This window comes from Molothrus aeneus, chromosome 22 (genome assembly GCF_037042795.1).
Source record: "Molothrus aeneus isolate 106 chromosome 22, BPBGC_Maene_1.0, whole genome shotgun sequence".
In the NCBI taxonomy this organism is placed as follows: Eukaryota; Metazoa; Chordata; class Aves; order Passeriformes; family Icteridae; genus Molothrus; species Molothrus aeneus.
Genome location: NC_089667.1, coordinates 7,270,832 through 7,298,238, shown reverse-complemented (window position 1 = coordinate 7,298,238; position 27,407 = coordinate 7,270,832).

The window sequence follows — 27,407 nt, the reverse complement described above, 5'->3', positions numbered from 1 at the left end:
GCAGGAAAAGCAGGAAAAGCAAGCTGCTTTGAGACAATTCAGCTGCTTTGTCTTCTTCCATGTTTCTCCCTCTGTTTCTTATTTCCAAATACAGATTCACACAAAGACATCACTTTCTTCCACCCACTGCTGCCTTTTCCCTGCCCAGTCTCGTAATTCTCTGCTTGTGCCATCCTCATCATCACCTTGCTGTGACTCACTGCCCTGGCAGAGGAGACCCAGGTGGGTCCAGAGCTGGTGGTGGGAGTGAGGGCTCACAGAAAACAGAGATGCAGGCAGAACTGCTCCTAAATTGAATGTTTTTCACGGTTCTTCCTAGCAGTGTCTGCAGTACTTTGAGATTATTCTCTCCCAGGGGGTTTCATAAAAGCTGTAAATACTCCAAATAGCTTTCAAGGTTGGCCTTGTGACAGTTCAGCTCCTGAGAAAATTTATGCTAATGTGCTGCTCCGTCACCATCCGGGAGCCCTCGCTGCAGAGGTTTGTGCCTTCCCAGGAAAGATTTCAGGTCGTGGTGTTTTGCTAAAAGTTAAATACACCCAGGCTTTGAAGCTGAAATCTCCTGGTAGTGGCTCCCTTCCACCATATGCCATCTCCAGGGTTTGTTTAAAGACTACAAATCCAATTTTCCAGGAGCCCTGAGCGCTGCTGGGGTGGGATGCTGTGCCCCTCATGCTGCTGCACAGGCACCTCCAGGCTCCTCAATCCCTTTAGGCTGGGTTTCCACCAGCTTTCCCCTGCACATCCATGGAGCTGAGGCCATGCACCTCCAAGCCTTGCAGAAAGCAGCAGACAAGGGAGCTCTGGAGAGGGTTCCTGCAGGAAGAGGAGCAGGAGGGTGTAAATGCCATGGCTGGAGCACACCCTCAGCTCTCGGCCTCAGCTGAGGCTGCGGGCACTAAAAGGGAAAAGGGAAATGAATCAGGCAGAAAACACAGGGAAGTGGCAAAGCTCCAGTGGATCTGGGGCTCCTGGAGGTGGATGGAGGAGCACCCACGGCTCCTCTCCATAGCAGTTTGTGGGTAAGGGCAGGGCTGGCTCCGAGGGCAGGGCCAGCCTGGAGCACAGCAGGGCCGCGGGATGGCCCCGGGGGAACGGCGCTGCCGCCACTTCAGGAGCCCCGGCCGAGCCCAGAGCTGGAACCATGCTCCCTTCTGAGATGGGTTTGCAGCTCCCCTTGGTGGAGGGAAGCGGGGGGACAAGGGACAGCCTGGCCAAAACCGGGTAAAGCACTTTGGGTTCCATGCAAAGGGAAGTCTTCCAGTCCTCCCCAGAAGCCATCTTACCAAGCCAGACGCTCACAGGGTTTGGGGACCCGTGGATCAGTCTCCAGTGTGGGATGTTGTGTACGGCTGGCTTGGTACAGTGGTTTCTGCAGCAATCCAATTCCTTCATCCTGGTGAAAACCAGAAGTGCTGAGGTTGCAGGAAGCCCAGTTCTGCCAGGAAGCGCTGCTGGGCTCAGCTCTGCAGCAGGGCCCTGCCCAGGGGCTCCAGCTTCCTCTGGGGCTCAGGGTTAGTGCTGGAACTCCTCCCTGCCCTGTCACTCTGTGGTGCCCTTTGCCATCAGCCCCCCGTGGTGTCCATGATTGATATTTGGCATTCAGGTGTGCCAGGAACACCCTCCCATGGGCATTCCCGTGGCATGAGGCACCTCCCACATCCATCGGAGCTGCTGAACCCCCCCAGGATCCTGCTGAGCCTGTGGCCCTGGGGACCAGGAGCAGTTTCAGGTTTCCTGCAGAGGGAAAAGGCTCCAGCAAGGAAAAGCCTCTTGTGAAGGTGCAGCCCTCCCATGCCATGGGAATGCCCGTGCCCAAGGGGAGATCCAGCTGCAGCATCCCCCCAGGGCCGGGCTCTGCTCTGGAGCAGACCCAGGAGTGCCCAGAATTAACAGATCTGCATTGATTTTTTGTTTAACTTCCCATTTATTGCAGCGCTGTGGACAGAGATTGACTTCTGCTGTTGGAGTTTGTTATGGCTGCACCTGCCTTCCAACAGCAGCCCAAGGTAAAGGAATCATGGACTGGGAGCTCTGCTGGCTGTGCTGGGGCTCCCAGGGACATCCCTGGGATCTGGGGTGCACCCTGGATCCCTGAGGCCCTCCCTGGGTCCATCCCCACAGCTGGCAGGAGTCAGAGCAGGCTGGCACCTCCCTCCCCAGGCGGGTCATTAATAATCATTAATAATCATGAATAATCATGAATAATTATGAATATGCATCCCTGCCATGCCCTCAGCCCTGGTGGAAGCGCTGATCCTGATTGATCAGGGTGCTGGGCTGAGCTCCCCAGCTCTGCTGGGCCCTCACCTAATGAGTGCAACGCACAGGAAAGAGGGGAATCACTCTTGACACTGGGATTATATCTCTGCCAACAGCATCAATATTCTATTAAAGATATGTGATAATATAGCACTAATTGCCAATCGAGGGCCATTAAAGGCAGCCTACAAACAGCGCTTCGATCTCACCTTTCAGATTAAAAACACCGCAGTGATTTCCTGTTCCTCCTGCCTGATTCCTGTGCTTTCTGCCCATGCATAATGCAGCAATGCAAATTGCCAGCCGGTGCCCAGACTGCTGCCTTCCCTGCCATCCAAGGGGAAGGGATTCCTCAGCCTGGAAGGAGGCAGGGAGCACATAAATCATGTCCCCAAGCCAAGAGCAGGCTGGGGGGGAAAGTCCTTTGCCATTCCCATTTGGCCAAGGGCCTAAGGGCATCATCACAATTGGCCGGCAAGGAGGGGAAAACACAACTTGTGTGGGAAGAAGCAGGAGCAGCCCAGCCCTGCCAAGGTCTGGTGATTCCTCACTGAGCCTTTGCCTCTGCCAGATCAGCAAATCCCCATCTCCATAAGGAGCACTCAGTGATTTACTGCCCCCTCTGTGCCAGGCACTGCGAGGCTTGAGTCTTTCTGGGGCAAGAACAAGCTGGTTTGGATCTTCCTGGCTTCAGGGAGACATTGGCCTGAATTCAAAGGTGGTTTTGATTCCTGTGTTTTTTCCTAAGGCTGTGCAGGGCAGGGAGCCCATGCCAGTGGTCACAGAGTCAGTGAATTTGAAACAAAGACATAAACTCCAAAAGCCTCATCCTGCAGGGGCAAAGCCGCCCCTGCCATCAAGCCTCAGTGCCCACAGCCCCGGGAGGGTTTGCAGAATGAGGGACAAAGACAAACCAGGCTCTGGGGCATCCCCACCTGCAGCAGGCACAGCCCCCTGGAGATGGAGCTGCTGGTGAGAGCAACGAGAGCATTCCAGCCGAGCAGGGAAGAGGAGGGAACACTTTGCTGTGCAGAAACAGGAACTGGAACCTCCCTGTGCTCCCAGCTGCTGTCAATGGCTCAGCAATGCTCCGGGAGCACAGAACTGAGAAATGAATGTGTATGAAATGAATGTGCAGGGATGGAGTGAGGGAAGCTCCCATGGCAGGATGTGACCCAGGGTCTGCATCCCCCTCGCTGCCAACGCCTCTCCAGGGCAGCCCTGGCACAGGGAACTCCCTGAACATCCATTTCCAGGAGTGCCAGCCGTGCATTATTGTAATGAGACCCAGGAATATTCTCTCAGTTCCTCCAGCTATAGATTGAAGCCGCAAAGAGAAATCGTCTGAACCTCCATCTGATAAATCTTGTCAAAACACGCTCATTTAATCCCTTACAAATGAAAGGAAGATGTGTTTAAAATGTCATCCTTGGGGTCTGGGAGCCCCGTTCCTATAAATCAGTCAGCCCAGGTAAACCGTGTTATTTAGGAGCTCTCTGACAGAAGATGTGCCAGAGACATTTTTAAACTATGCACACAAGGTTTACATCACCTCAGAAGGGAAATTATTCCCTTTTTCCTTTCATTTTACCTTCCCATGACTAAGGAGATGATGGGGGAGGTCACACAGGGTGAGCCCCAGGGCTGGGAGCCCCCCAGATGTGCCAGCAGGGATGGGAGAGGTGTCAGGCAATGCCCGGCTCAGCCTTGCCCTGGCTCGAGGTGCCAGCAGCCAGGTGTGCCCAGGTCCCCATTCCAGGGACTCACCTGGTGACACCACCCAGGAGCAGCAGCCAGGTGTGCCCGGGTCCCCATTCCAGGGACTCACCTGGTGACACCACCCAGGAGCAGCAGCCAGGTGTGCCTGGGTCCCCCTTCCAGGGACTCACCTGGTGACACCACCCAGGAGCAGCAGCTGGTGGAGCACGGCTGCCCTCGCCCACAGCAGGGTCTCTGCTCTCCAGCGCCAGCAGCTCACCCCAATAAACAGCCTGGGAACGTTTCTGTGCCGCCTCCAGGAAGGATTGGCCTCACAGCCCTGCCATGGGCTGAGCTGGGAGCTGCAATTTTCTTTTCTGTGCTGGGCCAGGAGCTTCACTCCTGAACCTCGTTGAGCTCCTGGGTTTGGTACCCTGCAGAGCTGTGAGGCAGCCCTGATGCCCCTCCAGCTGCCCAAAGGAACTCACAGCACATCCCACAACAAGAGCCCCCCAGCCTGACCCCAGGGGATCCAGGTTTGGGACCCCCCCAGTGTCCACTTAGCAGTGAAGATGTTTGACAGCTGTGACAATGGACAGGGATCTGTTGGCTTCTTTATTGGTCTTGAAGGTGCTTATATTTAAAACAATTTGTTAGTCTCCCCATGATTTACTGCTGCACTGGAAAATGGGGCTGAGTATTGATTCTTTGCCTTTTCTATCGCAAATGGGTGTAATGTTTTATAGTATGTCAGAATAATAGCACTGGGCACTTTATCAATGTCAAATGTTAAAAATGATCAGCTATTGTGATGTAGGAGATTAAATATGAAAGCTTGATGGGTATATAAAAGCAAAATGGCAATAATAAAGGGATTTTTTATGTTCGACTCGTTGCTCTCCCAAATCTACCTGGGGAGCCATTAGAATCAATGTGCTGATGAGTGACACGGGTTAAAGGATGGCAAAGTGCTGGCTTGGGTTCCCATGGAGCCTTTGTGTTGCCCAGCTGGTTCAGGGGCCAGAAGTCAAATCCTGCCCTTCCCTGCCAGGGCTCTGCAGAGTTTTGTGTCCTCTGAGCTGTGCATAAACCCAAAGCTTGGAGCTGGGAGTCCCATCAGGCATCCCAGAGCCAAGCAGCCTCTCCGAGCCCTTCTCTGCCCGGGGGAATGAGCCACCAGGAGCACAGAGCTCCTGCATGGAGAAAGGCACAGCGAGGCCAGCCCAGGTTTTGTGCAGAGGGAGCTTAGGGACGGCGAGGCTGCACGGCCTGAGGGACTCAGGGCATGGTGCAAACAGAGCCCTCGGTGATGAGCCCAAAGCAGAGCAGAAAATTGCACGTTTCCCATTGTTCCCACACTCGTGTGGGAACCCAGACGAGCAAATTAATTGCAGAGTCACTTAATGCATTGCTTGGAGGAGCTGCAGGAACTGGTGCCAAGCAGTTGGCGAGGACACGACCCCGGGACCACAGCAGGATGCAGCTCCCTCCAGAAGTGCTTGGCAGGATGTGAGCTACCCCTACGTGGGGTTTTTTAAACTCACAACGCGAAGACCTTTCCATGAGGACATCCTCAAGACGAGCTGGTTCTTCAATTTTTAACATCTGAAGCAGAAGCATCTGCGCCTTTGCTGTGCACCAAGCGCAGCCGATGAGCGGAGCTGGTTTCAGCTGGCTGCTCCAGCAGCTGTGCCAGAGCCCGCTGAGCAGAGAGGCACAAGGAGCTGCTTCAAGAGCAGACAAGAGCTTCCTGCAGCACAAGTGCAAGGTGGAAACCTCCAGAGGAGTGTGGGCTCGGTGAGCAGGAAAGAGCCTCACCTCCATGCCCCACTCCGTGCTCTGCTCCACAGGAATTGCTGCAGGTCTGCCAGCAGCCACCTCTCCGCAGCCCTGTTATCTAACACTGCTAAAAATAACCCTTCCCCAGTGCTCCTGCCCTCCCTGCAGCACTCAGAGCTCCCCTCAGCGCTCAGTGCTCCCAGCACAGACCTTGTATAGCCACGGCAGGGCTGATTCCTGCAGCCTGAGCAGATCCTGCTCGTGGCCAACAGCTGGGCCCCCAGCAGCCCTGGGCTCCTCCAGCAGCTCGGGCTGCCCTGGGCTCTGAACACCATGGGGGGCATGCTGGGGGTGCCAGGGATGGGGTACAGGCTGTGCCAGGGATGGGTGCAGGATGTGCCATGGAGGGGATGAAGGATGTGCCGTGGATGGGACACAGGCTGTGCCATAGATGTGCCATGGATGGGACAGGAGCTGTGCCATGGATGGGACACACAGGATGTGCCAGGGATGGGTGCAGGGTGTGCCAGGGATGTGCCATGGATGGGACAGAGGCTGTGCCAGGGATGTGTCAGGGATGGGACAGAGGCTGTGCCATGGATGTGTCAGGACTGGGATGCAGGCTGTGCCAGGGATGTGCCATGGATGGGACAGAGGCTGTGCCAGGGATGTGTCAGGGATGGGATGCAGGCTGTGCCATGAATGGGACAGAGGCTGTGCCAGGGATGTGCCATGGATGGGACAGAGGCTGTGCCAGGGATGTGTCAGGGATGGGATGCAGGCTGTGCCAGGGATGTGTCAGGGATGGGATGCAGGCTGTGCCATGGATGGGACAGAGGCTGTGCCAGGGATGTGCCAGGGATGGGACAGAGGCTGTGCCAGGGATGTGCCAGGGATGGGACAGAGGCTGTGCCAGGGATGTGTCAGGGATGGGACAGAGGCTGTGCCAGGGATGTGCCAGGGATGGGACAGAGGCTGTGCCAGGGATGTGCCAGGGATGGGACAGAGGCTGTGCCAGGGATGTGCCATGGATGGGACAGAGGCTGTGCCAGGGATGTGCCATGGATGGGACAGAGGCTGTGCCAGGGATGTGTCAGGGATGGGACAGAGGCTGTGCCAGGGATGTGCCAGGGATGGGACAGAGGCTGTGCCAGGGATGTGCCAGGAATGGGATGCAGGCTGTGCCAGGGACATCGCCACGGCAGCAGCAGCACCAGGGTGGGGCCGGGGTTGCAGTGCCAGCTCCTGGCAGGGTGACAGCTCTGTGGGCTGCCAGCTCAGCCCAGCTCCTGCCCCAGCCCAGGAGCAGAGCCAGGGCGCCGCTGTGGCTGGCACAGCCCCGTGCTGCAGACACAGACGCTCCCTGAGCCCGACACCCTGCAGGGAATCAGTGCTGGGGCTGATCCATCCCCGAGAGCTCCTGCTCCCCACGTCACACAAAACTGCCAGAAAGGGGACGGAAGAATTCCAGAATTCCATCACTACAGGCAACTCCCCCCAGAATCATTAACGGTCTCACCAAGAAAGCACCACAAAAGCCTTGTAATTCCTGAAGCCTGGACTCCAATTAATTTTTTTTTGAGTTGTTGTAAGCAAGAGGAAAAAAATCTGCACAGGCAGGACAAATGTTCTCCTAATTACCTAAACACTTTATTAACCAGCGCTAATTAAAGCATTTCTTGGAGTCTGACAAATGTCTGGAATTACTCAATTTAGAAGTTAGTTTTGTCTCCTGTAATTTATACAGCAATGGAAAGTTGGGAAGGGGGGGGGAATATCTTTCAACTAATGTTTTTTTATTAAAGCTGACAGCAATAATTAGTTATTTGCTCCTAATGGGGTGGCCCCTGGAGGGAAATTTGCTGAGATGGATGGCTTGGGCTCACGCCAGCAGTAATTGGTCTGAGCCTCGGTCAGGGCTGGCAGGGCGTCCCGAGTGCAGCCGGAGCTGTGCTCCAGCCCTGCCTTCCAGCCCTGCTTTCCACAGAGCCTCCCCAGCTCTGAGCTCCAGCCCAGCCTCCCCAGCCCCAGCAGCTCTGCAGATGGAGCCTGGCAGAGGTGGCAGCGGAAAGTGAGGCTGGAACCTGGGAATTGCAGCTGGGGCTTGCAGGGAGCTCCCCTTTCTCTGGGAACAAGGGGTTGGTGCTGTGCCACCCTCGTGGGCAGGTGCTGGTAGGTAGAAGGGATCCACAATAAAATCTTCATTTGTTTTCTTCCGGAGAATAGCTGGTTGTGCTTTTCAGGGGTCAGTGGGAAAAGCTTTGGGCCTGGATGTAAAACTGTGCCAGAAGAGAAGTTTAATGCTGAGCACTTACCACGGGCTTTTACTTCACTGTTTCTCATCTCTGGAGTCGACTGACTACAGCTCTTGTTAAAAGTAGGTTTCTGGTTTCCACAGACAAAGAAAAACCCCAATCACAGGAAACTAATGAGCTCTGCAGGTTCAGAAATCAAAATGCAAAGAAAGAGGATCCAGATTCTCTTTTCATCTCCTTTTTTTGAGCTTGACATATAATTTTGAATGCTCACGTTGTCAATACCTTTTGTTTCTCATCCTTCCTATAAACTGCAAATGATCCAATTATAGAGCAAAAGGAGCAGGAGAGGAGGAAAGCCAGAGGAATAGAATAATCTATGGGGGAAAGAAAGTATCTGAGCTGAAAAGCTAAAGAAACAACAAATCCAGAGCAGTGTGGACAAATTCAAGGTGGTTTGGAGTCAGACAGGGAGGAGAGGGCAAGGCAGGGATCCCTTGGCCTCCTGCATCTCCACCTGGGCTCCTTCCCTCTGCCTGAGTCCTCTGGGCTCCATCACACAGAGGAGCTGCCCTGGGCCCTCTGGAGCAGCTCTGGCCATTGCCAGGACGCAGGGATGCCCTTCTGAGGGCTCCATCACACAAAGGAGCTGCCCTGGGCCCTCTGGAGCAGCTCTGGCCATTGCCAGGACGCAGGGATGCCCTTCTGAGGGCTCCATCACACAAAGGAGCTGCCCTGGGCCCTCTGGAGCAGCTCTGGCCATTGCCAGGACGCAGGGATGCCCTTCTGAGGGCTCAGCCAGACCTGCCGTGTGCAGCCAGGGACGTTCTCTGCAGCCTGCCGTGGAAAGAGCTATTTTCCGTCTCTTTTTGTCCCCAAGAGGGAGAGGAGAACCTCGTCTCGGGCTGAGGAAGGTGCTGAAGCTGCGCTGGTGGAGAGGGAAGTGGGAGCTCCTGCAGGGACTGACACTGAAGGCCCTGGCTGCAGGCAGGGCTCGGTGTTGGGGCTGTGGAATGAGGTGTTTCACATTGCCCAGCCCTGCTGGAGGCACCACGGCTTCCAAACCCTCCAGGCTGGGCGTTTGCCCCGTGCCCTGGCCGTGCTGGCAGCCCTGGCACCCAGAGTGTGCCCACACAGGAGCCCTCATCTCCCAAATGTCGCAGACATCTTCTATGGAAAATCCTTTCTTTGGGATTTTTCCTCCTGAGAAGCTGAGAGGCCTCAGGAACAAAATGTAACCAATGGTTATCTGCTGCTGTGGAATGCAACAGGTGCATCTGGGATTGGCCCATGTGGTTGTTTCTGATTAATGGCCAATCACAGCCCAGCTGGCTCGGACAGAGAGTCAGAGCCACAAACCTTTGTTATCATTCTTTCTTTTGCTATTCTTAGCCAGCCTTCTGATGAAATTCTTTCTTCTACTCTTTTAGTATAGTTTTAATAGAACATATATCATAAAATAATAAATCAGCCTTCTGAACCATGGAGTCAGATCCTCATCTCTTCCCTCATCCTGGGACCCTGCAAACACCATCACCCCCAAAGCCTCAGACAGCCCAGCAGAGCAGCTCTCACCCCACACTGAGCCCCAAAGCGTGGGCACGGACCCAAAGGGGCTGTCCCAGCCCGTGGCACCCAGGAAAGGAGCAGGTCCTGGGGAGGGACAGGGAGCAGCTCTGGGCACTGCCCTGGGCACTGCTCTGGGCACTGCTCTGGGGACTGCTCTGGGCACTGCTCTGGGCACTGTTCTGGGCACTGTTCTGGGCACTGTTCTGGGCACTGCCCTGGGCACTGCTCTGGGCACTGCTCTGGACACTGCTCTGGACACTGCTCTGGACACTGCCCTGGGCACTGTTCTGGACACTGCTCTGGGCACTGCTCTGGGCACTGCCCTGGGCACTGTTCTGGGGACTGCTCTGGGCACTGCTCTGGACACTGCTCTGGGCACTGCTCTGGGCACTGTTCTGGGGACTGCTCTGGGCACTGCTCTGGGCACTGCTCTGGGCACTGCCCTGGACACTGCCCTGGACACTGCCTTGGGCACTGCTCTGGACACTGCCCTGGGCACTGCCCTGGACACTGCTCTGGGCACTGCCCTGGGCACTGCTCCGGGCACTGCTCCGGACACTGCTCTGGGCACTGCTCTGGGCACTGCTTTGGGCACTGCTCTGGGCACTGCTCTGGGTTAGTGCCCCACGGGAGTCTGTGCAGAGCCCTGGGAGCTCCTGCCCCGGGACAGACCAGGACTGCTGCATTCACTCTGCTGCATCCCCACTGGCAAAGCTCCAGACCCCTCCCCACTCCCGTCCCTCCTGGGAAATGCCCACGCTGGCAAGGGCAGAGCCCCTGGCTGCAGCCCAGCCTGCCCAGGGGGAACATCACACCCCAGCTCCCCGCAGGCTCCCCGTGCTGCAGAGCCCCAGAGACACCAAAGAGGCAACCCAGGAGCAAAAAAACCCCACTTTATTTTAAAGCTTTTAAGGGAATATTGTGAAGAATGGAAAGGGGTTTTGATCTTTCTTTTTTCCCCCAAACTCAAAAAAAAAAAAAAAAAAAAAAAAGCTTTTAAAATAAATAGCTGACAATGTCTCTTATTTGAGTAATTCTTTGCCAGCAATAAATGTGTCACTCTAAAGTGCTTTATTTAGAAATAAAAAAATGTTTTTCTTTGTAGAGTGCTCCACGTTACAGCAAGTTACAGGCTGGGAACGAAATCCTCCTCCTCATGCTGCATCCCCCTCCCTGTGAGATACATTCATATATTCTCCTATAATCTGATCTAGGTTATAAAAATATAAAAAAAAGAGAAAAAATAGAGAGACATCTGGCTCTCCCACACATCTGACATTTCCCTTTATGCCTGGTTTAACTTTTTTATGACTGCCTGGGTTCGCTTCATTGGAGAATTTCTCCCTTCAAATGAGTTTCCTGTTTTATGCTGAAATTTTCCCTTAGACAAACCTGGTAATTTTTCAAGTTAAAATGTGTATGTTTTAAGCACTTAGGAAGTTTAAGGATCCGACTGACGGGGACATAAATCCCAGTTTATTCACTCTGGAGTCCCTGTGTCTAACCGATCCTTTAAAAAAAAAAAAGCAGCAAGAATGAGCCTGGCATATTTTTTACTTGTTTTACAGTAGGAAAAAAAAAGCCTCAAACTGTCAATGCAGGGAGTAATTTATTAGTGCCTGCTCACACTTCTGAGCCTTTCTGTGCAAATCCAGGGGAGGCAGCTCTTCCTCAAGCGCTCACTTGTCCAGTAGGAGATGAAAAGGGGTCACTGGGGTCTCCCTGCTTTGGGCAGCCCCTCCTCAGGGAAGTGCCTGGGGAGTTCTGGCTCTGCCCGGGTACCACAGCATCTCTGCCAGCTCCTCCTCCTCCCTCAGCTCCTGTGGATGTCTCAGGACTCACGGGAGACATGGAAGACATTCTGGGATCATGTCCTGGACACGGGCAGGAGCAGCTGGGGTTCGGAATGAGGAGGAGGAGGAGGAAAAAGATGCGATCAAAGAAGGTAGGAAAACAAATGACCTGAGTGGAGCAGGGAAGGAAAACCTGTAATGGCCTGAGGTGGTGCTGAGCAGCCCCTGCAGGTGCCTGGGCCTGCCCTGGGGCTTTGGGAGCACGGGTGGCACTGCCAGGAGCCCGTGAGGTGTCCCCAGGAGCACTCAGAGAGTGCAGACACAGAGAGTCGCTGCTCTGGGCCCCAAAGGACACCGAGGTCGGGGATCCTGCCAGGGCAGAGTCACCAGAATCGCCTGGGAAGCCGGGAAAAGCTCATTTCTGAAAGGCAGAGAGGCAAAACAGGGAAGAGCAGGAAGCCACATTTGGAGAGATCCCCTCCTCCTGCCCCGAGCCTCCCTCAGCAGCTCTGTGACCCCAGCACCCGAGCCCCTGCTCTGAGCCCCTGCTCTGAGCCCCTGCTCTGAGCCCCCAGCCCCACAGGCGCTGCCCCCTCCATCCTGCCTGCGATCTCCATGGATGCTGCCCGTGAGTGCCTGCACAGAAATCAGGATCCCCTCCCTGCAGCTCATTCCGGGCCTGGCTCCGGGGAGAGGCAGCCGGGGAGGCTCGGTCTGACAATGGCACTTCCACCCATCCCGCTGGGAACAGGGGATCCTTGCTGCCGGGGGCTGGGAGGGCTCCCGTGTCCCTCTGGGGCTCCCGTGTCCCTCTGGGGCTCCCGTGTCCCCCTGGGGGCTCCCGTGTCCCTCTGGGGCTCCCGTGTCCCTCTGGGGGCTCCCGTGTCCCCCTGGGCGCTCCCGTGTCCCCCTGCCCACCGCAGAGTGGCCTTGGGAGAGAGCAGCAGGGCCAGGGGCACCCAGCTCCAGCACAGGCTCAGCTCTCAGGATCCATCCAAATGCCCAATTAAATGTTCAGAGCGCTAACTGCTCGGGATCCAACACAAAAAGCTGCAGAAGTCAGAGGGAAAGCGGAGAAAGGATGGAGGGGGGGTCGGGGGCAGAAAGGAGGGAGAAACCTAAAACAAATAAATTAATTAAACAAATAAGCAGGGAGGGAAATAACAAAGGGAAAGTAAACTAAAAGCAGCAGCAGCCCTGGCCGCCAGAGCACTCATTAGCTGCGGGAGACGAGGGAAGTGTCTCGCTGTCTGAGGCTGCCATCCTTCATCCTGACGAGCACTTAGGGAGTCGCGACCCCTTTCAGCATCGCCATCCAGGCAATCAGCCCCGCGCATCGGTCACCGCCGCCCGCCGCATCCCCGCCTCGCCAGGGGCGCGGAAACGGGGATATTGTACTGCAAAGGGGGATATTGTACTGCAAAGGGGGATATTGTACTGCAAAGAGGGATATTGTACCCCCAAAGGGGGATATTGTACTGCAAAGGGGGATATTGTACTGCAAAGGGGGATATTGTACTGCAAAGAGGGATATTGTACCCCCAAAGGGGGATATTGTACTGCAAAGGGGGATATTGTACTGCAAAGGGGGATATTGTACTGCAAAGAGGGGTATTGTACCCCCAGAGAGGGATATTGTACCCCCAAAGGGGGATATTGTACTGCAAAGAGGGGTATTGTACCCCCAAAGGGGGATATTGTACTGCAAAGGGGGATATTGTACTGCAAAGAGGGATATTGTACCCCCAAAGGGGGATATTGTACTCCCAAAGGGGGATATTGTACTGCAAAGAGGGATATTGTACCCCCAGAGAGGGATATTGTACTGCAAAGGGGGATATTGTACCCCCAGAGAGGGATGTTGTACTGCAAAGGGGGATATTGTACTGCAAAGAGGGATATTGTACCCCCAAAGGGGGATATTGTACCCCCAGAGAGGGATATTGTACTGCAAAGAGGGGTATTGTACCCCCAGAGAGGGATATTGTACCCCCAAAGAGGGATATTGTACCCCCAGAGAGGGATATTGTACCCCCAAAGGAGGATATTGTACCCCCAGAGAGGGATATTGTACCCCCAGAGAGGGATATTGTACCCCCAAAGGGGGATATTGTACCCCCAAAGGGGGATATTGCACCCCCAAAGGGGGATATTGTACCCTCAAAGGGGGATATCGTACCCGCAGTGGGGGATATTGCACCCCCAAAGGGGGGTATTGTACCCTCAAAGGGGGATATCGTACCCGCAGTGGGGGATATTGCACCCCCAAAGGGGGATATTGTACCCTCAAAGGGGGATATCGTACCCGCAGTGGGGGATATTGCACCCCCAAATCAGGGACAGGAGGCTGCCCGGCTGCGCCCCTGCCTGCAGCTGATGCCGGGGCGCGCAGAGGCTGCCCGGAGCGGGGCACTCCGTTCGTGCACATGCCGAGCCTCAGCAAACACCGAGCGCGGCTGGGTTTAAAGCGAAAAATCCGCTGGGAGCCCGGGAGCGGCTTCAGGCAGGGCAGGGCTGGGGGCGGCTGCGAGCCCGGGGCAGGGGATGCGCGGAGCCGGGCGGGAGCGAGCGGGGCCTCTGCCCGGCTCCTGCTGCTCCCTCGGGATAATCTGGAGCTCGGGGAGGCTGGGCTGGGACCGCTGCTCTCTGTCCCTGCCCTGTCCTGCTCCTCTCGGGACAATCTGGAGCTCGGGGAGGCTGGGCTGGAATCTGGGAGCGCTGCTCCCTGTCCTGCTCCTGCTCCTGCTCCTCTCGGGACAATCTGGAGCTCGGGACCGCTGCTCTCTGTCCCTGCCCTGCCCAGCGCATCCCTGCCTGGAAACGGGAGCAGCCGCCGCTCGGGTGCTCCTGGCGAGAGGAGGAGGAGGAGGAGGAGGAGGAGGAGGCGGCGGTGCTGGGCTTGTTCGGTCAGGCTCACGGTGACACAGAGCCCGCAGTGTCGCGGTCTCCTCTCCGTGAAGCCGCGGCACGGGAACACCTCTGGATTTCCTGTGCAAACATTGCTTGTTCTGCTGGACTGTTTGCTCCTCGTCAACACGGGGGAAATTCGTCTGGGTGCTCCAACACCTCGAGAGCAAACAGTGCGTGGTTATTTAAGCAAAAAAGGCAAACACGTCTGTCACCAAAACGTGGAGTTAAGAAGGACAGGGGGAGGAAGGGATGTGCCTGTGGCCTCAGAGAGGATGCAGAGCATCAGCACCACCCTGGCAGTGCTGGCACAGCCGGCTCCGTGCTGGGGCCAGGGGTGGCACACACACCTGGCTGCCTTTGCCACAGCCGTGCCCCTTTTTGGGAGCCTCTGCTTTCATCCGTGCCCTGCATGGGCTGTCACAGCCTCTGGGCAGGGCCACCCCAAGGCCCCACAGGTTTGGAGCCACTGCTGCTACAGCTCAAACCTTTAATTTTAATTTATTTCTTTCTCTACTTTCACTAAAAAGAAACTGAACCTGTGTTTCAGCTTCTTCTGATTCCATAAAGGAATATCAGTTACACTGTGAGTCCAATTTATTCTTTTCTATGTATTCATTAAATTCCAGGTTGTTACTGTGCTATTTAATGGAATTGATGGTGTAATTAAGCTACAGGCAGACATTAACCACCAGAACCGTCAGGGAGGTTTAGGATCCTTTACTGCTCTGTTCCTGGTGTTATATGGTCCTGGTTTCATAATGATGGCTCCAGCCAGTTACATCCAAATATCCCCTGGCCTCCTCAGAATGAGTCCAGACTTTCCCAGCGAGCCTCAGCTTCGGGTTTCAGAAGGTGGGAAGGATGATCTCATCCCACTGCTGGGGCTGGAGCAGGGGAGCAGCCTGGGGCAGCCTGCAGAGCCCTCTGGGGCTCACCAGAGGGGGGACGTGCTGCCCTCAGAGGCATCAGCTGCACCCACATGAGCAGCCCAAACACGTGGGCCAGTGCCTGACCCCGTTTTCCCTCCTGCTCAGGGAAGTGGATCCAGTTTGACGTGGCTGACAGCCCCACCCAGCACTCCATCCTCTGCCAAAATCCTCTTTTCTCCTCCACAATCAAATCTGCTCTGGTCCCTTCCCTCCTCATCAAGGGAATCCTGAACCACAGGCATGGCTGGAGCACTCACAGCATCCCCATGGCCTGGACAAAGGCAGCACAGAGAGGCTCAGAGCCCCCCCAGCTCTGGGTGCCTCCATCCTCCTGGGCTCTGAGCACCCCCTGTCCTCCTCCAGGAACAGTGCAGCCCCCCAGCAGGTACACCCTGCCCGCTGGAGTTTGCTGCAGCAGGAGGAGCGGGATGGGCCCTGTCAGCCCAGGAGGAGATGCCCAGCTCTGGTGGAGGCTGGAGCAGAGGGAAGCTCTGAGAGGCACCCTCAGGGAGCTCCTCAGGGACAGCCACAGCTCTGCCTGCTCCCTGCCCGAGGCTGCACCTCCCAGGGGCTCTGGGGATGGAGGTGAGGCCATCAAACAGCTGCCACTGCCTTCAGAGATGGCTTCGGAGCCTCATCTGCCCGAGACAGCCGCAGCACCTGATCAGGCGGTAATTACCTGGCCAGATTTGCACTAATTGGCTCTCTGGAGCAAAGTTAGGTCCGATCTGCTGTCCTGGGTGCCCAGCAGGCAGCGATTTCCAGCCCAACAGGCTCGCTGGGATGTTCTGACGGGGAGCCGGGGACCCTCGCAGGCTGCCAGCTCCAGGGAAGGACGTGGCTTTGTAGGGCAAAACCATCTGTGGGCTCTGCCACCCCCTGTGCACACCTGGGCGCCCCTCAGGCCTCTTCTCGCTGTTCTGGCTGTGGGTGACGCTGGCGCCCACAGTGGCACCATGTGAGCCCCTGATGGCTTTTCCAAGGGGATGGATCCACACCCGGGCAGGTGTGCTGAGGGACAGGATGGCTCCCGGGCCTGCCTGCAGACAAGGAGGGCTGGAGGGGGCTTGGAGGGCTGCAGGGGGCTTGGGGACCATAACCCAGCGCTGGGGGAAAAGGGTCTCCAGCCCTGCCCTCCCTTGTTCTGCACTGCTCCTGCACCCATCCTGCAGCACCAGCAGATTTTACCCCCACCAAGCTCAGCTGGTTTCTTCTGGTGCTCCCTTGGAATGCCCAAATGCCACCGTTCCTTGTCTTTTTTTCCTTGTTTTTCTTCTGCAATGCCATGTATTTTGGAGGGCAGGCGTCTCAAAGGCGCTCCAACACGAAACCCACTGGTTAAACATGGGAAATGATTCTTCAGTTTTACTGCAGCTTCAGCTGAAAAAATGGAGACTAGGGAAAATCATGCAGAGCGACCAAGATAGGGGGGTTTTTACTATTATTTTATAAATCAGTTTTCTTTACTGAAAACACCTCGGAAAATCTCTGAATCGTCACCTGGGCGATGGGAGTTGGTAACAGAGAGGGGCCTTCTCCAGGGCAGGATTTTTAATAACTTCCTCACCACGGGAAGCTGTTAGAGAATCTCAGCTGGAAGATTTTTTTCACCCAGCTGGATCTTGCAGTCTTCTTACATCATTAACTCAGTGAGATAATTTCTGAAGAGGGGTTTGTTAGGAGTTGGTTTGATTTCCTTCCTGACAAACCTTCCAGGTAAATCTTGGTGCTTTTTTTGCTTTCCAAGGGAGAGCAGAGCCTCTGATGCGACAATCACTGCGTCCTGCCAGGCCAGCACACTTGTCCCGGGGTGGGGAGGGCAGAGTTCAGGTCTGGGGCTCCTTTGGGGCAGCAGGGCTGTGCCTGCTGGGTTCTGGCTGCTCTGGAAGGCTGGAGCAGCCCCGGTGGATGCGGGATGCCCGCGGGGCTGGGGCGGCTGCAGCAGCAGCAGCTCGGAGCCTCCCGGGCCGTGTCCTGCTCCTCAGCTCACGCCTCAATTGGCAGGTTGGAGGCTGAGAAGAAATGTTTCTTTCACAGCACATTACCAGCAATCACAGTCTTTCTTTCTTCTTTATATCTAAAGAAATCCTCGCTATTGCCAGGGCCAGAGGTCAGCGCTTTCCTTTCTGCTGCTCTCACTGCCACACTCTGCTCGGCTTCTCCTCTTCCAGGCCTCTGAAGTTTCTAACAGGTTGGGGATTTTTTCCTTATCTTCCGCTGAGCACTTGGGATTCGATTTTTTTTCTTTATACTTCCTTTCAAGAGCCCTGCAAACAAGACTCCTGACTCTGGGACCGTGTGGGCACCCATCCATCTCCTGAGCCCTGTGAGCCTGGCCAGCTTCTGCTCCAGCACAAGAAACACAAGGTCATATTTTAAGTCCACAGCAAATTATTACCGGAAAATGACCCTGCAGCCATGAGTTTCCCAGGTAATCCAACTGCTGCTCTTGCATTGCTTTTAAATGAGTTGCCTTTTAATTCTATCAAGCGCTCGCTCGGGCTCGCAGCACAGGGAAGGATAAATATTGCTCCTGCTCCAGGAAACAAAGTGGCTTTGGCTGGGAAAATATGCCTGGGGGAGAAATTGGTCTGGGCTGGCTGTTATGGATGAGCCAGGTGGAGACGGAGCAGGGAAGGCTCTCCCCGGGCCTCATCCCTGGCTGAGGGATGGCTGAGGAGTGGCAGGGGGAGCTGATCTCCATAAACCCGAGCGTTTGTCACTGTGCGAGGAGCGGTGACAAGGAGGACAATTAGTGCGGGCAGGAGGTGATGTTTATGCTGTGGAGCCGTGCCCATTAGCCAAGTGTTTATCACTGGGTGTTTGCCCATCCCTGAAGGGCAATGAGGGAGTTTGGTGGGGTCAGGGAAAGGCCTCGCCATCCTTCTCCAGAGCCTCAGCTTTCATTAGAAAGATCATAAGAGAAGAATAATAAAGCAGGTCTCTGCTGTCACCTGTGGCAAAGCCATCCTGAGGCAGCCGATGCCAGCTGGGTTTGCAGAGAGCTCGGACCAGGGTTCCCCAGATGGGGAGAGCAGAGCCTGGGGTGGGCAGGGGATGCCCCGTTTGGGTGAGGGCCAATCCCTGGATTCTGCAGCCCCAAAGAGCCGTGGCACTGTCACTGCTCCCAATGCTCTGGCAGCACGGGGCACAGGAGGGGTTTAATTTCTTTAAGTGCAGCCTCATTTTGCAGATTTGGCTCAGAAAATGGGATTTACCCAAAGCAGAACAAAGCCATGGGGTCAGCACAGGGAAGCGCTGTGGGAGCCCCTGGCACCTCCTTCCTCCCCCAAAGAGCAGCTGCTGCTCCTCTCCGCCCTGGGCAGCCCCTCCTGCCCAGGAGCAGAGGAGCTGCACGTTTGGCACCAGCTGCCACCTGCTCAGCCTGCCTTCCCAGCGAGGCTGAGGCCAGAGTGGGCTCCCAGAGACCTGTCCCATTTTCTGCTTTCTGCTCTGCAGAGGATGCACGGGGGGTTCCCTGCCCAGAGCTGCCCTCGGCTGAGCCCAGCAGCTTGGCTGGGTGTGCTGGCAGGGCCGAAGGCTCTCTGGGAGGGGAGGATTGCTGTCCCCAGCAGGAGATGTGGGAGATGCAGGCACGGCCAGGCTCTTCGTGCCCAGCTCTCAGCTCCCTCCTCTCCCCAGCCCTGCAGTGCTGCACGACATAGGAGCTGCTGGGAATCGTGCATTCCCTCAGATGTGCTCTCCTGCTAATGAAATCATGTAGGAGACATCGTTCCCCGTCACTTCCAGTTACACCCCCTGTGCCAGAGCCTGCCAGCATCCCCCTCCTGCACCGGGGTAACAAACCCCTGCTAAAAAGAAAGGCCATTAATAATAATTACCACAAAGGAGGAAAAAAACAACCCTCTCTCTTTCTCTCTCTCTCTTTTAATGAGTCCTAAAAAAATAAAAGTTTCTTAATTGAAAAGCTTTCTACTTTGGAGTCAGCTCCAGGAGCTCCGAGCAGCCCAGACAGCACCAGCAAGAGAAGATGAAACAGGGATGGGTCAGACAGTGCCTGACGGGGGCTGAGGGACCGACCTCAAAGCCAGGGGCACATGGACACCGTCACTGACACTCAAGGAACCACCAACAAAGCACTAATTGGGTTGGAAGGAGGCAGCAGGTGGAAGGAACCAAGGGGAACACAGCTTTGGAGCAAACATCATTAGGAAGAGAAGCTCAGGAGAGGAAGAGGAGCTGGTCCTGAGCATGGATCCAAGCACAGGGCGGCTCTCAGAGATCCCCAGCCAGGATCAGCAGGCTGGGGCCTCTCCTCCTGCCGCTGCCAGGGGCTGCAGGGGCTCAGGGGGATGGCAGAGGCAGGGGAGAAGCCCATCCATGGTGTGGGAGGGTGCAGGTGGCTCCCTGAGCAGGACCTGTCCCCACAGGGGCTTATGCAGAGCCTGTAATTCAATTCTGAGCAAAACTCATCGAGGGCAGGCAGTAATCTGCTCTTGTCTGGACGGGGCTGGAGGATTTATGAACCCTCCTGTCTGGTGGGGAAGTGCCCTCCTGGCAAATGCTCTGCTGAGCGAGCGTTCATCTCCCTCCCTGCAGCAGCGTGCAAGGCCAGGCAGCGAGAGCAGGGCAGGGCCAGGAGGGCCATGGACCAGGCTGGGTGAGCACTGCCAGGCCTGGCTGCTGACCCTCAGGGTGGCGAGGCCCCAGGACAATTCCCTCCAGCCCTGGCACAGGCAGTGAGAAAGCCGGGAGCCACCCGCACGCCTGGCACCAGCTCCATTGCTGCTCCAGCTCAGAACTAACGAGCTGAGGCTTCATCAGCTGCCAGACAGGCCCACAGCTGGAGCTCCCAGTGCCCCCATCCCCAGGGGCATGGACAGCAGCCATGGCAGCGTCACCCTGAGCTCCCAGGGCTCTTTCCTGCCCTGCACTCGTGGCCGCTCCTCCTGCAGCGCTCCCGGCCTGGCACAGCCCAGCCTGGGCAGGAACTGCTGCCACTGAGGCTGCATTGATCTCCTCCCATTTGGCTCCTCACCCTCGGGATTAATGAGCCGTTAATGCAGGATGTGCCAGCCTGCTGTGCCCCATGGCACCCCCTGCCCAGGGTGACCCCGAGGGACCCTGCAGCCCCTGTGCCCCTTGGCACCCACCCTGGATTGGATTGATCTCCTCCCATTTGGCTCCTCACCCTCGGGATTAATGAGCTGTTAATGCAGGATGTGCCAGCCTGCTGTGCCCCATGGCACCCCCTGCCCAGGGTGACCCCGAGGGACCCTGCAGCCCCTGTGCCCCTTGGCAGCGCCCTTGGCACCCACCCTGCCCCTGGGTGCTGTGCTGGGCAGCTGGGAATGGCTGCAGCCACCCAGGGCACCTTCAGTGCTTAGAAGATAGGGAGATCCAGCAAGGGCTCAGCACCTGGGCACTCTGGTGCTCCTCTCCCAGCCCTGTGCACATTCCCAGCGTTTGTGCCCTTGCTCACTTCAGCCTCATTACGGCACAGCCCAGACAGAGCCACCAGAAGCCCAAAGTACCCATTTCATGATCTTTATGCAGGCAAATGTTCTTCTCTGCCAACACCCCCCGCTGCACTGCCCTCCATCAGACATTATCATCATTGGGATAAATGATGGAAGGAAGAAAAGGGATACAACAGTCTGTGGCAAAGTTACCATCAGGCTCTGCCTCCCAAATTGGCTCAGAGAAATTAGCAGGAAGGAAGGAAGGATCAGACAAAATGATAAACCCGCTTACCTGCTCATTAATTTAATCTCTTCTTTTTTCCTCCCCTCTTTCAGCCTTGTGGTTTCTGTAACTGTAGTGAACAGCAAAGTCCTAGATGAAAGGGAGACGACATCTGGAAGCACAAAGATTAAAGGAGAGTTTTTAGGATTAGCCTTTGATTTTATTTTATTTTTGTCTTTGGGTTGTGGTGATTATTGCTGCTCCTCTCTGAGCAATGCTGGGTGCATCTGAGGGAGCACACGGGCTCTCCAGCAAGGTCTGGGTGATATTTCAAAGACACAGCAGCAAATGTGCATCAGCCCTGCTCCCTGTCCCCCTCCACAGCTGGGAGTGCTCCCCTTGGGCAGGGAATGCAGTGCTGGGGAGTTTGCAGGGCTGACAAAGCCGTTCCTAAATCACTTGGGCTCAGATTGATGAGGCAGGACCTGGCTGGGGAGGGCAGGAGGGCTCCTTCCTTCAGCACTGGAGTGTTCCTTCATTTGGAACAGCTTTTCCCTGTTGAATGGGGCTGTTGAGCCCTGTCTGGAACCAGGCTGAGCCCCAAAAGGAGATCTGGGCTCCTGGGGATGCAGAGCCCGTGCTGAGCCTGGGGCAGGACGAGGAGGGTGACTCCCCCCACCTGCCCAGCCCCACGGTGGCCAGGCACAGCCAGGCACCACCAACTGAGCAGCTTTTGTTTCACCAGCATCCTTGGAGCGTTTCCAAACCAGCACCGGAACAAACAAACGAAGCAGCAAACCCTGGTGAACTTCCCTTGTGGAGCAGCAAACTATTTCTGTGCTAGGGAAACAACTGGAGGTGATTGCTGGGAGCCTGGAGCAGCACCTGCCCCGCACAGCTCAGCCTGGCTGGGCTCAGCTCAGCCCCCTGTCCCCCGTGCCGTTCTGCTGGCTGGAGCTGCAGGAGCCAGGGCAGGATGGATGGAGCCCTGAGAGCAGGGGGGGCTGTGTGATTGATGCTCTCCCAGCCAGGCTCCAGGGCTGTGCTGTGAGCAGCCTCCCCTCGGTGCCCCCCAGCTCTCCCTGTTGGTTTGGGGAAGCTGGGCTTTTCTCACTATGCCTTTGGCAGCAGCCCCAGCAGGGCTGGGGAGCAGCTCTGGGGGACTTTGGGGGTCTCTGGTGGCCTGGCAGGGTGGGGGTGCCCACAGAACCCTCGCCAGGCATCGGCCCCGCTGCCAGGGCTGGGGCAGGTGGGCACCCATGGGTTCCAGCCCCCCTCAGCTCCTCCACTCCTGCTCCAGGTGTCCCCAGCTGCTCAGGGCCGTGAGGCTGCGCTGTCACCTCTGCTCCCACGACAAGTCCCCCTCTTTGAGCCTGGGAGTGAAAAGTTCATTTCTCAAGCAATGCTGCCTCCCTCTCGCTCATTAAACAAAGGAGGGGGAAGAGCCTGAGAAGACAGAGCTCCTAAATTAAGCAGCACAGTTTCCTAACGAATGCCCTTTATGTTTTACATAATAATATAAAGCTTTTTTCAGAGACAAGAGCCTCCTACATCAAAGATCCCTCTCTCCCATTCTGAACTTTTGAGCCCTTCTCCTTGGAATTAATGTGGAAATACCTAAACAGTGTTTGAGAGCAGCTGGAGAGCAGGTCTGGAGCAAGCAGCAGGGCTGACCCTGCTCAGGAGGAGCCTTCCTTTGGCTGTGGGTGCTCACAGAGAGGAGGGATTGCTGGAGCAGCCCGGATGGGGAGCCCTGTGTCCCTCTGAGGTGGCTCAGGGAGGAGGCCTCACTTGGTTCTGCAGCCTGCAGGCCTGTGCCTGGGTGCTGTGCACCGTGGGCTGTGCAAACACAGCAGGACAGGCTCCAGTGCCCGTGTCTACCCTGCTCCCGGGCCAGCCTGCAGTGCCTGGGGAGCTCAGCGCAGGACAGTGCCAGAGGGCAGAGCATCAGGGGCAGCACAGAGCCCTGGCAGCCCTTCCTTGGCTGCTGTGGGTACAAAGCTTTGCAGTCAAGTCTGACATTTCCCTTTGGAGGTGCACAGGGTGCTGAGACAGCTCAGAGCAAGATCTCCACGGTTTAGTGAGATGGTGCTGCTCAGGCAGAGCTTGGACCCGCCAGGTCTTTTACAGCCTGAATGGTTTTGTGGCTCTGTGATCTCTCTCTCCAGCCAAGATGAAGGCTCCCACTCCTTCCCCTTCTTCCTCCTCACCGTGTGGCATCGTCTGGGGCAGCGTGGCCAGCCCCAGCCCCTGGGGACCGCGGCTCTGAGCCCCCTGTGCCCCGTGCTGGGACGTCTGTGCCTCATTCCGGATGAGCTCTGCCACTGCTGCTCCTGCATCTCTGCAAAATGCAAATTGCTGCGCTTGACCTCCCCGGGATAACGAGGGGAAACCTCCCCTAATTAGCTCTGCAGTCTGTGGGTGAGAGAAACCAAATGTTGACTGTGGAGCGGCTGCACTTACTGTAAATTCCAACATATGCTGTGGAAAAACGGCGCCCAAATACGGCTGGGGAAGCACGGGGTGTTTAAATAATAATGAACACTCGCTGCTGTTTATTGCAGAACACAACGTAATCAAGGCAGAGCTGCGGTGCTGAGCCCTCCCCCCTGCCAGGAGCCGTGAAGGGCCACGGGAATCCCTGGGACACACACAGAGGGTGCAGCAGGAATTCCAGGGGTGTGCCAGGATTTACAGGCACTGGGGCCATGGGAATCCCCAGGACACAGAGGATGCAGCAGGAATTCCAGGGCTGTGCCCAGGATTTACAGACACTGGGGCCATGGGAATCCCTGGGACACACACAGAGGGTGCAGCAGGAATTCCAGGGCTGTGCCCAGGATTTACAGCATTAGCAGCAAGAGCTGTGCTGGCCTTTGAGGGGACCCTGCGGGACGGCTGCAGCAAGGACTCGCAGCTGCTGAGGAGTTCTCCAGCACTTAGAGGCTTCTGCTGGTCACTTGCAGTAGTCCAGAGCATATAAAATATTTATTTGCTGCTAATTAGGTGTAATTACCACTTAACCTGGAGGAGGGATGTTCCCAGCGTGCCCGGCAGCTCGGTTCACTCGCAGCTGAGCAGCCTCCACCATGCAGATAATTAACAGAGAAGGGCTCCTGCCTGCCTGGCCTCACAGCCCAGTGTTTGTTTTAGACAGGAAAACTTTGTGTGCCTGAGCTCATCCCAGGGCTGCAAAGCCAGGCTGGCCTCATCTCACCTGCAATTTCCATGTGATTATCCCCTCCTCGTCTGGGTAATTCAGCTCTGGCTCAGGCTGTCCTTCCCTTGCCCCTTTCCTGCCTCCAAGGAGACCTGGATGGCTCCATCCCGTGGGATTGGGCTGCTCCTGGCTCACTCCCGGCCTCATCCAGCCCAGCCCTACAGGACAGACCCAGCCCAGCCCTGCAGGACAGACCCAACCCAACCCTACAGGACAGACCCAGTCCAGCCCTGCAGGACAGACCCAGCCCTGCGGGACAAACCCAGCCCTGCGGGACAAACCGAGCCTTGCAGGACAAACCAGGCCTTTCAGGACAGACCCAGCCCTGCAGGACAGACCCAGCCCTGCAGGACAAACCGAGCCTTGCAGGACAAACCGAGCCTTGCAGGACAAACCGAGCCTTTCAGGACAAACCGAGCCCAGCTCGTTCAGGACCAGCTGCTGCCGACAGACACCCAGAGGGTTTGGGCCTTGCTGGGCCCCATAAACAGCTGTTCTTCCCCACTCCCAGCCATCAATCACGGCTGACAGCCCTCCCCCCATGGTCAGGAATGTGCTTTTCACCTTAATTTCTTAGAAGGGCTTTTTCACCAGTTGGAAACTCATAAATACCACTTTGCAAGCCCAGGTAGGGCTAATGATGGATGGCTGCTTCACAGTTATGCCAGAGGCTGTGACCTAATTGTCACCGAAATACTTCCTGATTAACTAATAGATAAAACCCAATTAAAACTTCTGCTCTTCTCAAAGTCCCTGGCACCTACTATTTCTCCTCTTCTCAAACTCTGTCTTAAATTAGATCCAGCCTGACTGCGCTGCTCTGAACAGATGAGGATGCTCTGTCCACCACCTTCCCTGCAGCCATGGGGGCTTTCATGGGAGTCCCAGTGGGCCTGAAGAGGGATTTGCAGCCAGTCACAGGTTTAAAATCCCTCGGGAGAGATCCTTGAAACTAGAGGATAGTGACAGCAGGAAGGGCACACTTTATTCCCTGGTTTTACTGGTTCTTCCTCCACTGAATAGAACTGCTGCATAGAAAAGCTGCTTTAGCACATTTGCTTTGATGTGCAACAAGTTAATTACTGTAATAGGTTCATCCTTCTCCCCCAGTATTGAATTGTGGAGAACATCCATATCAATTGTCACGGAGCTCCTCGTTTTGACTCCATTTATTCTTTAAGCAGCCCTAGCAAGAGCGTGCCTGCAGAAGGATTTGTTCCAAATCCCACGTACCAGGTGGACCCACTATTATTCCCTCTCCTGATGCTTATCTCCATCCACCTTTGGAGGGAGGGGGCTCGTGGGTGCCTCATCCTGCAGCGGGAGCAATCCCGGGGAGCACGAGGCTCTCAGGCCCACCTTGGGATGCTCTTCCAGCTGCAAGGGAATCCCAGCTGCTCATCGGCGCTTCCAGGGCGCGGATCCTCGCTCCAGAATCCACCAGCACTGGAGCAGAGCGGCTTCCCCTGCTCACCCAGCGCTGCCCTGGCACCGGGGACCCCCACACCCTCCCGAGGCGGAGCAGGGAGCAGTTCCAGCACCTTGCTGAGCCCAGGACACTGAACTGCCCTACTCTCTCCAGTTTCCTGCTCTTGACCCAGCCGGACGGGCATTCACGGGCGTGACCTCGGCAGCGCCGCTCGGGCGGCGGCACCGCGGGGGAAACGGGGAGGGAAACGCGGGGCAGGGAAGCGGCGGAGCTGCCGGGCAGCGGCTGCACACCCCGGCCTGGGGACCTTCCCGGCCCGGGGACCTTCCCGGCCCGGGGACCTTCCCGCAGGAGCGGCGGCTCCCGCCCTGCCCTGGCTGCTCCCGGGCCGGAGGAGCCGCGGGCTCGGGCAGGTCCCGACAGGTCCCGACAGGTCCGGGCAGGTCCCGACAGGTCCCGGCAGGTCCGGGCAGGTTCCGACAGGTCCGGACAGGTCCGGGCAGGTTCCGACAGGTCCCGGCAGGTCCGGGCAGGTCCCGGCAGGTCCGGACAGGTCCGGACAGGTCCCTGTGGCTCCCCCCGAGCCCCCCGGTGCCAAAGGAGCCCCTGGCAGGTCCCGGCAGGTCCCTGTGGCTCCCCCCGAGCCCCCCGGTGCCAAAGGAGCCCCGGGCTCCGGCTCCCCCCGCTCGGCCCCAGCCCGGCTCGGCCAGCGAGGCTGTTTGCTGCTTTACACAGGCTATCATGTGCTGCGCCACAGCGGGGGACCGAAAATGACTTTATAGTTATTGTTCCTCAAATTGGACACCCCCTTGGAGCTTAGATAATATGAGATGAAACAGCCTGCGGGAGGCTGCAGTCAAGTGGAACAGTGATGGAGGCTTTTTTCCCCTGCCCAAGAAGAAACATTCCACCTATTTACTTCTCCCGCAGCCCTCCTCCCCCGGCAGCCTGTTGAGCACAGCCACACCTGGCAGAGCCAGGAGCGGGGATAACATCCCCCGGACCCGGGGGGACACAGCTCCCAGGGAGGAAGGGAAGCATCCCCCAGGCCGCGCTCGGGGGGCACAGCGAGGGCGAGGGGGGCTCCGTGCTCCGTCTCCCGGGCAGGCTGAGCGAGGAGCGCTGTGATGGCACAGGAAACGCTATTACCGGCACAGCAGAGCCATCATCTCGTGTCATTTGGCTTCTCGGAGCCGGGGCAGCCATGCGAGGGGTGCAGCGGGGAGAGGAGGCTGCGAGGTGAGAGTGCAGGGAGGAGGCAGAAATAATGAGGGATTCGGGGAAGGAGGATGTCAGGGCTTGCAGCTGGGCGCAGGAAGGCAGCTTGTTATGGAGAGAGGGGGAGCAGGGGCCTGGGAGGACGGGAAAGAGCATCCAGGAGTGGAGAAGTTCACAGGAGGCTGCGTGCCTCTGGCAGGGAGGGAGCGGGGAGGGAGCACAGGACAGGGACGGGGCTGGGTGGGGATGCTCAGCCTGGGAAAGAGAGCTGGGGACAGGCAGAGGGGACAGCAGAACCAGGGGACAGCAGAACCAGGGGACAGCAGGAGGGACAGCAGCACCAGGGGACAGCAGAACCAGGGACAGCAGAACCAGGGGACAGACAGGAGGGACAGCAGCACCAGGGGACAGCAGAACCAGGGACAGCAGCACCAGGGGACAGCAGAACCAGGGGACAGACAGGAGGGACAGCAGAACCAGGGACAGCAGCACCAGGGGACAGACAGGAGGGACAGCAGCGCTGTGGGAAGCACGGGGAGCTTGTAAGGACCCCGAGCCTCCACACATGCCCTAAAATCACAAAGTGGAAGAAAGACATAAAAATATAAATCCGAGAGTGGCATTTCATGGGTTTCCCCAGAGGCTGGGCGTTGCAGGGGGTGCTCCTGCCTGGCAGGGAGCAGTTCTGGGAGGTCCACA